We start from the raw sequence: 5,568 nt of genomic DNA on the forward strand, positions 1-5,568 counted from the left end.
TCTTTTTATGTGTAAGGAAGTCCCTCATAAATCTAGAGTATTTGGGCATTTGTGTTAGGACTTCGATAAAAGGAATATTGACATGCAATTGTTTTAGCAAACTTTCGAATTTTGCGAATTGCTCGTTGGTTTTCTGACGAATTAACCTACCGGGGTACGGAACCCGAGGAGCCTTGGTAGGCTCTGTTGATGGGGGAGGGTCCTTCTCTTGCAGATTTGTTGGTGTTGATTCTTCCGCGGTTGGAGGTACTTCTGCAGGCCCTACGGTCCGGTTTCGTAGCGTGATGAGGTGAACTTGTGCCTTCGGGTTGGTTTCGGTATTGCTGGGTAATGCGCCTTGTGGTCTTTCGGAAAAATTTTGAGCTAGTTGATTTATTTGTTTTTCTATGTTTTGAATGCTAGCCTGTTGATTCCTAAAGTTAGATTCTAATTGTAGGAATCTTTCCGAATTTTTCTTGTCAGTGTCAGAGACGAGGCGAGATATAGTATCTTCGAGCCTTTCTCTTCCACTTTGTTGTTGAGTGAAATTTTGTGACTCATTTCTTGATTGCTGAAAGTTTGTTCGTTGTGGTTGTTGGTTACTACTATTGCCGGGCTCCCTCCAACCAAGGTTTGGGTGGTTTCGCCATCCTTGGTTGAAGGTCCCCGTTGGAGGACCCGACGGCCTAGGTCTATTGTCAATGTAGTTTACCATTTCTTGTTGATCGTCCGTTTCTTTCATGCAACTCCAATTTTCATGTGACCCACCACACCCCTCACAAGCCATAACCGAGACTGTTTTTGTCATTTCTAGTTTTTTTATTTTTGAAGAAAGGGCCTCGATTTGGGCTTGTAGAGAGGTGCTTTCGTCCACCTTATGGGCGCCCGGGGCGATAGTTTTATTTCCCCGGGGAGTGTGCCATTGAAAATTGGTTTGAGCAATTTCCTCAATTTGATTATATATTTCGTGTGGGCGTCGATTACCTAAAAGTCCCCCGGAGCTAGAATCAAGTGTCTGCCTAGTATGTGGCAACAACCCATTGTAGAAAGTGGATACTTGTTGCCATATTGCGAGGCCGTGATGGGGACATTTGCGTAATAGCTCCTTGAACCTTTCCCAAGTTTCATATAAGGATTCCCCGTCCTCTTGTGAGTATGTGTTAATTTCAGCCATTAATTTAGCAGTTTTAGAAGGAGGGAAATACTTATATAGAAATTTTTGGGCTAGTTCATCCCAGGTGTTTACCGATCCAGCTGGGAGGGTGTTGAGCCAAGCTTTCGCTCGGTCTTTTAGTGAGAATGGAAACATACGAAGGCGGATGGCGTCGTTTGATGCTCCATTGATCCGAAATGTATCACATATTTCTAAGAAATTAGTTATATGTAGATGGGGATCCTCGTCCGCGAGCCCGTGAAAGGTTGCGGAGTTTTGGAGCATTTGTATCAAGTGCGGTCGAAGTTCGAAGTTATTGGCTTCGACATTCGGGGCATTGATAGCGGCGCCGAGATTACCTACGGTGGGCCGTAAGTAATCCATGAGGGTACGTTGGTCCGCCATTGGGGTTGGGTCACCCGAAACTTTCTCTTGGTTTTTGGCTTTTAACCTTTTTCTGAGAAAGCGTTCGGGTTCTTCTAATGGTTCCTTTATGTCTTTATTGGAACTGGAGCTCATACACTACGCGAGGTTGGCGTCGGGTTCCAAGTCCTGCAATAAAAACAGAAAAGAGTGTTGGTCAGAAGGTTCACCACGGCCCCGTGTCGAGCGAACACGGCCCCGTGGTCGGAGATACAGTGGTTGTTTTTCAGATCCCAGTTACTGGAAGTTGGACACGACCCCGTGTTGCACCGACACGGCCCCGTGGTCAGCCTCCTGTTAACTTGAAAAACAAAAACTGCCAGTGACGTTGCTGAGCACGGCCCGTGTCCGACCAGGCACGGCCCCGTGCTGAGCTCTGCAGAAGCTGAAAAATCTAAAAAAAAATCCTAAAAAAATTAAAGAAAAATAAAAAGATGATTAGGCCGTTGATTCCTAACTTTCTTAAAATCCTTGTGTCCCCGGCAGCGGCGCCAAAAACTTGATGTGCGTGAAGTGTGTTATATTTTTAGATATATATATTTAAGCCCTTTTTACACTTTTAGCCAAGTTTTAAATTTATAAAACACGATATTTACTAACACTAAACACACATATGGGCAAGTGCACCCATCGTGGACGTAGTATAGTGTTGGTAAGATACCGAGGTCGTCCAAGGACACAAGAGCTTTTAATACCGGTTTATCCTCAACGTCTAATCAAATCAAAAAGTTAGAAAAATGTTTTAAACTAAGAAAAATAAAAACTAACTAAATGCTGAAAAAGAAAATAAAATAAAAAACAGATAGACAAGATGAATCACTTGGATCCGACACGTGTATTAGTATAACCTTTGATTATTTTCGCACTTTTGCACTTGTTTAAGAGATTATCTTAGTTATTGTAGTAGGCCCCTCTTTTGAAGGCGACGTTACCCTCAACCCAGTAGTTTGAGTCAGCAAGGATACAATCCTAAAGGGTCGGATTATTGAAAGATAATGAATTAAGTTATTAATGCAAATTATGGTAGGCCCCGCTTTTGGCGGTGACGTTACCCTCGGCTAAGTAGTCTGAGTCAGCAGGGATACAGTCCTAAGTAGCCGGGTTATAGTATTAATAGTAGTTAGCTTATGAGGGGGTCAAAGAGTTTGGATCCCCGCCATCCAATACCTATGGGCATTGAAGGAGATCCTACTAAATTTGACCCAGGTCCCAAGCAGGACCTCTAAACGCTGAACAAGGGCAAGACCTTTACCAAACCGTTCCCTTAACCCCCGACCAGGTAGCCAACATACCTCCATATAGACCGTGGAGATATGAATGGTGAAAATCTTTTATTTTATATAGACAGTAAAATAATGCCAAGACACCACGGACAAACGATAAGGAAAGATCACCTTCAACATAAGTAACTAGTTATTAAAGTCATTAATACAAAACCAAATAAAAAGTGCAAAAGATTAAAAATAAAAAGTATTATACTAAACACTTGTCTTCACCAAGTGATGTAAGAGACTTAGGCAAACATGGCCTTGATTGTCAAGAACTCTTACGATCAATCTTGGATCCCGAGACGACTCACACACTCTATGATGGACAATGGATGATGGTGGTGGATGATGGTGTTATGGTGGTGGTGGGTGGTGGATGAAGTGTGAGAGAGGTGGTGTGCCAAGGGATGAGAGAGAATGAAACCAAGCTCCTCTATTTATAGGCTGAACAGAACGCTGGACACGGCCCCGTGTCCGCTGGACACGGCCCCGTGCCCGTCTGACGTTCTCTCTCTTCATTAATTGTAATTGCGAATTACAATTAATGCGCCTGCTGTACTTTCAACACGCCCCCGTGTCCGCTGGGCACGGCCCCGTGGTGAGCAATGGAAGCTTCTACTGGTTTGTCTTTTCTGCTGCTTCCTGGGCACGCCCCCGTGTTCACTGGACACGGGGCGTGTTCAGGCTCTGTTCTCTTCTCTTTGTCTTGGGAGGTGCCGTTGAGGGTCCGGGCAGTTTTCTTTTGTTCCTTTTCTTGTATTTATGGTAGAATTAGTGGTCTTTTTGCTTCTTTTGTGATTTTGAGCTCATTTCATCCTGAAAATACAAAAGGAAGACAAAAACACTCTTTTTCCAACATTAGTACTTAAAAAGGGTTAGTTTTATGCCTTAATTGATGTGTTTTATATGTTGCATTTTACACACATCAGGGGCAAATACGTAATTTTAAACTGTGGGCAAAACCGTAAATTTAAAGTAAGTATAAAATAATAAACTGGTGTAAATTCGTAATTTTGAGCCGGAGGAAAAACAAAATTTTATTTTTAACTGGGGCGAAAACGTAATTTAGGCTGAGGGTACAAGCGTAATTTTTTTACTGAGGGCAAAATCATTTTTTTAGCTCGGGACAAAAGGGTAAATGTATTTTGAAGTTGGGGCAAAACCGTATTTTGTTAACGGGTGGCAAATCTGTAACTATAAAGTGGGTATAAAATAATAAACTGGTTGGTCCAGTGGGTATTGCTCGCCGCCCATTTGAACCAGTGGCAGAGAAACACTATTCCGAGGCAAAACCGTAATTTTAAAGCGTGTATAAAACAATAATTTGGTTGGTCAAATAGGGGAGGGGCGGCCGCTAATTTCAGCCAATGGCTGTGAAGAACTATTCCTGCCCATGAGAATTGTATATGTTGGAATATGTTGGAATTGGAATATTAATAATATTACTAATTAATTTTTTTATCACATATATCTATATATATATATATATATATATATATTAATGTTTAATTTATATAAAACATGAAGTTAAATAATTATAAAACAAAGTATACGTTGTGTATTATAAACGTATAATCAAGTGTTTGCACGTATAGGATGTCTAGAATCACGTATTGATTGTAAGTTACGCATGTGTTTACAAGGGTACGAGCACGTAACAAATGTATATAAAGATTAAATGTTTAGGCATGTAAAAAATAAACGGAGTATAATTCGTATAATAATTTTATTATGATCGAAGTCTCGGATTACAATGGTTTGAAACGAAATACGATTACAAGTATTACAAGTTTCCAAAAAAAATGAAATACAAGATGAACTTTCTAAAAACGGAAAGCACGAAAAAGCAGGGCGTTACAGATTGTGTACGAAAACAGTTTCAGGATATAGCCTCCGGATATAAAGCTATACCAATAATCAAACAATGAGCAGAAAAAAGTAAAAGGGGACACAAGATATACGAGGAAAGCCCTTGATCAATCTAGATCTCCCGCATAAAACCTCGGGAGCTGACAATCGTCGTTTGCCTTGTTCTTCTTATTGTTTGAATAACCAGGATACAGTGCAGGATAATGCTCAGATCGCTTCTAAGTGTTACAATGATTGCAAGTGATGAGTGTTAGTATGTGATTGCAAGAGAAATGTATACGAGTTCGAGAGCTAGAAGTGAAGTGAAGTGACCTATAATCTGGCTATCCGTTTATATAGTTACAATAACAAACAACTTCTCCTATAAACTAGGGATACTTCGGAATATTCCCTCTTGAACGTTGGAGACCTGTTCTTCTGGCTTCAACGTCTATTTCCCAACTAAATTGAGCGAGTCTAGCCATAACCTGCAAGCAAACTATTAGTAACAGCCAGGATACTGCCTCAGGATGTTACCAACATCCTGGTCTGGTATCCTGATCGTAATCAGATATCATAAAATCAAGATATGGTGTTAGGATATGGGCTCAGAATTCCACCCATAACACAAATTTTGCCTTATAAGGGCATTTTAGTCATTTAGCAACGTATAAAAGGAACTTGCATATAAACTGGCGTTATGATCATAAACATTCTGTAAAAATACTTTATTTATGATATAATATCAGTAGGATATCAAACATATGTTAATTTTATAGTTTAAGACCAAACTATGCACCGAAGGCGCATTTTGGTAATTATGAACATAGTTTGAAAACTTATTTGGAAATCTGAGTTAAGATCATGCACCTACTGTAAAAACATGATAAATAAGTT

General features: G+C 40.4%; 1 non-coding gene across 1 annotated transcript; it reads left to right on the forward strand.

Annotated features, from left to right (window-relative positions):
* The first annotated feature begins 1,052 nt into the window (after positions 1-1,052).
* LOC118492866 lies at positions 1,053-1,159 on the forward strand. The gene has a single exon (XR_004894867.1). It is a non-coding gene; the product is annotated as a small nucleolar RNA R71 (small nucleolar RNA).
* Positions 1,160-5,568: the final 4,409 nt, after the last annotated feature.

This window comes from Helianthus annuus, chromosome 5 (assembly GCF_002127325.2).
Source record: "Helianthus annuus cultivar XRQ/B chromosome 5, HanXRQr2.0-SUNRISE, whole genome shotgun sequence".
In the NCBI taxonomy this organism is placed as follows: Eukaryota; Viridiplantae; Streptophyta; class Magnoliopsida; order Asterales; family Asteraceae; genus Helianthus; species Helianthus annuus.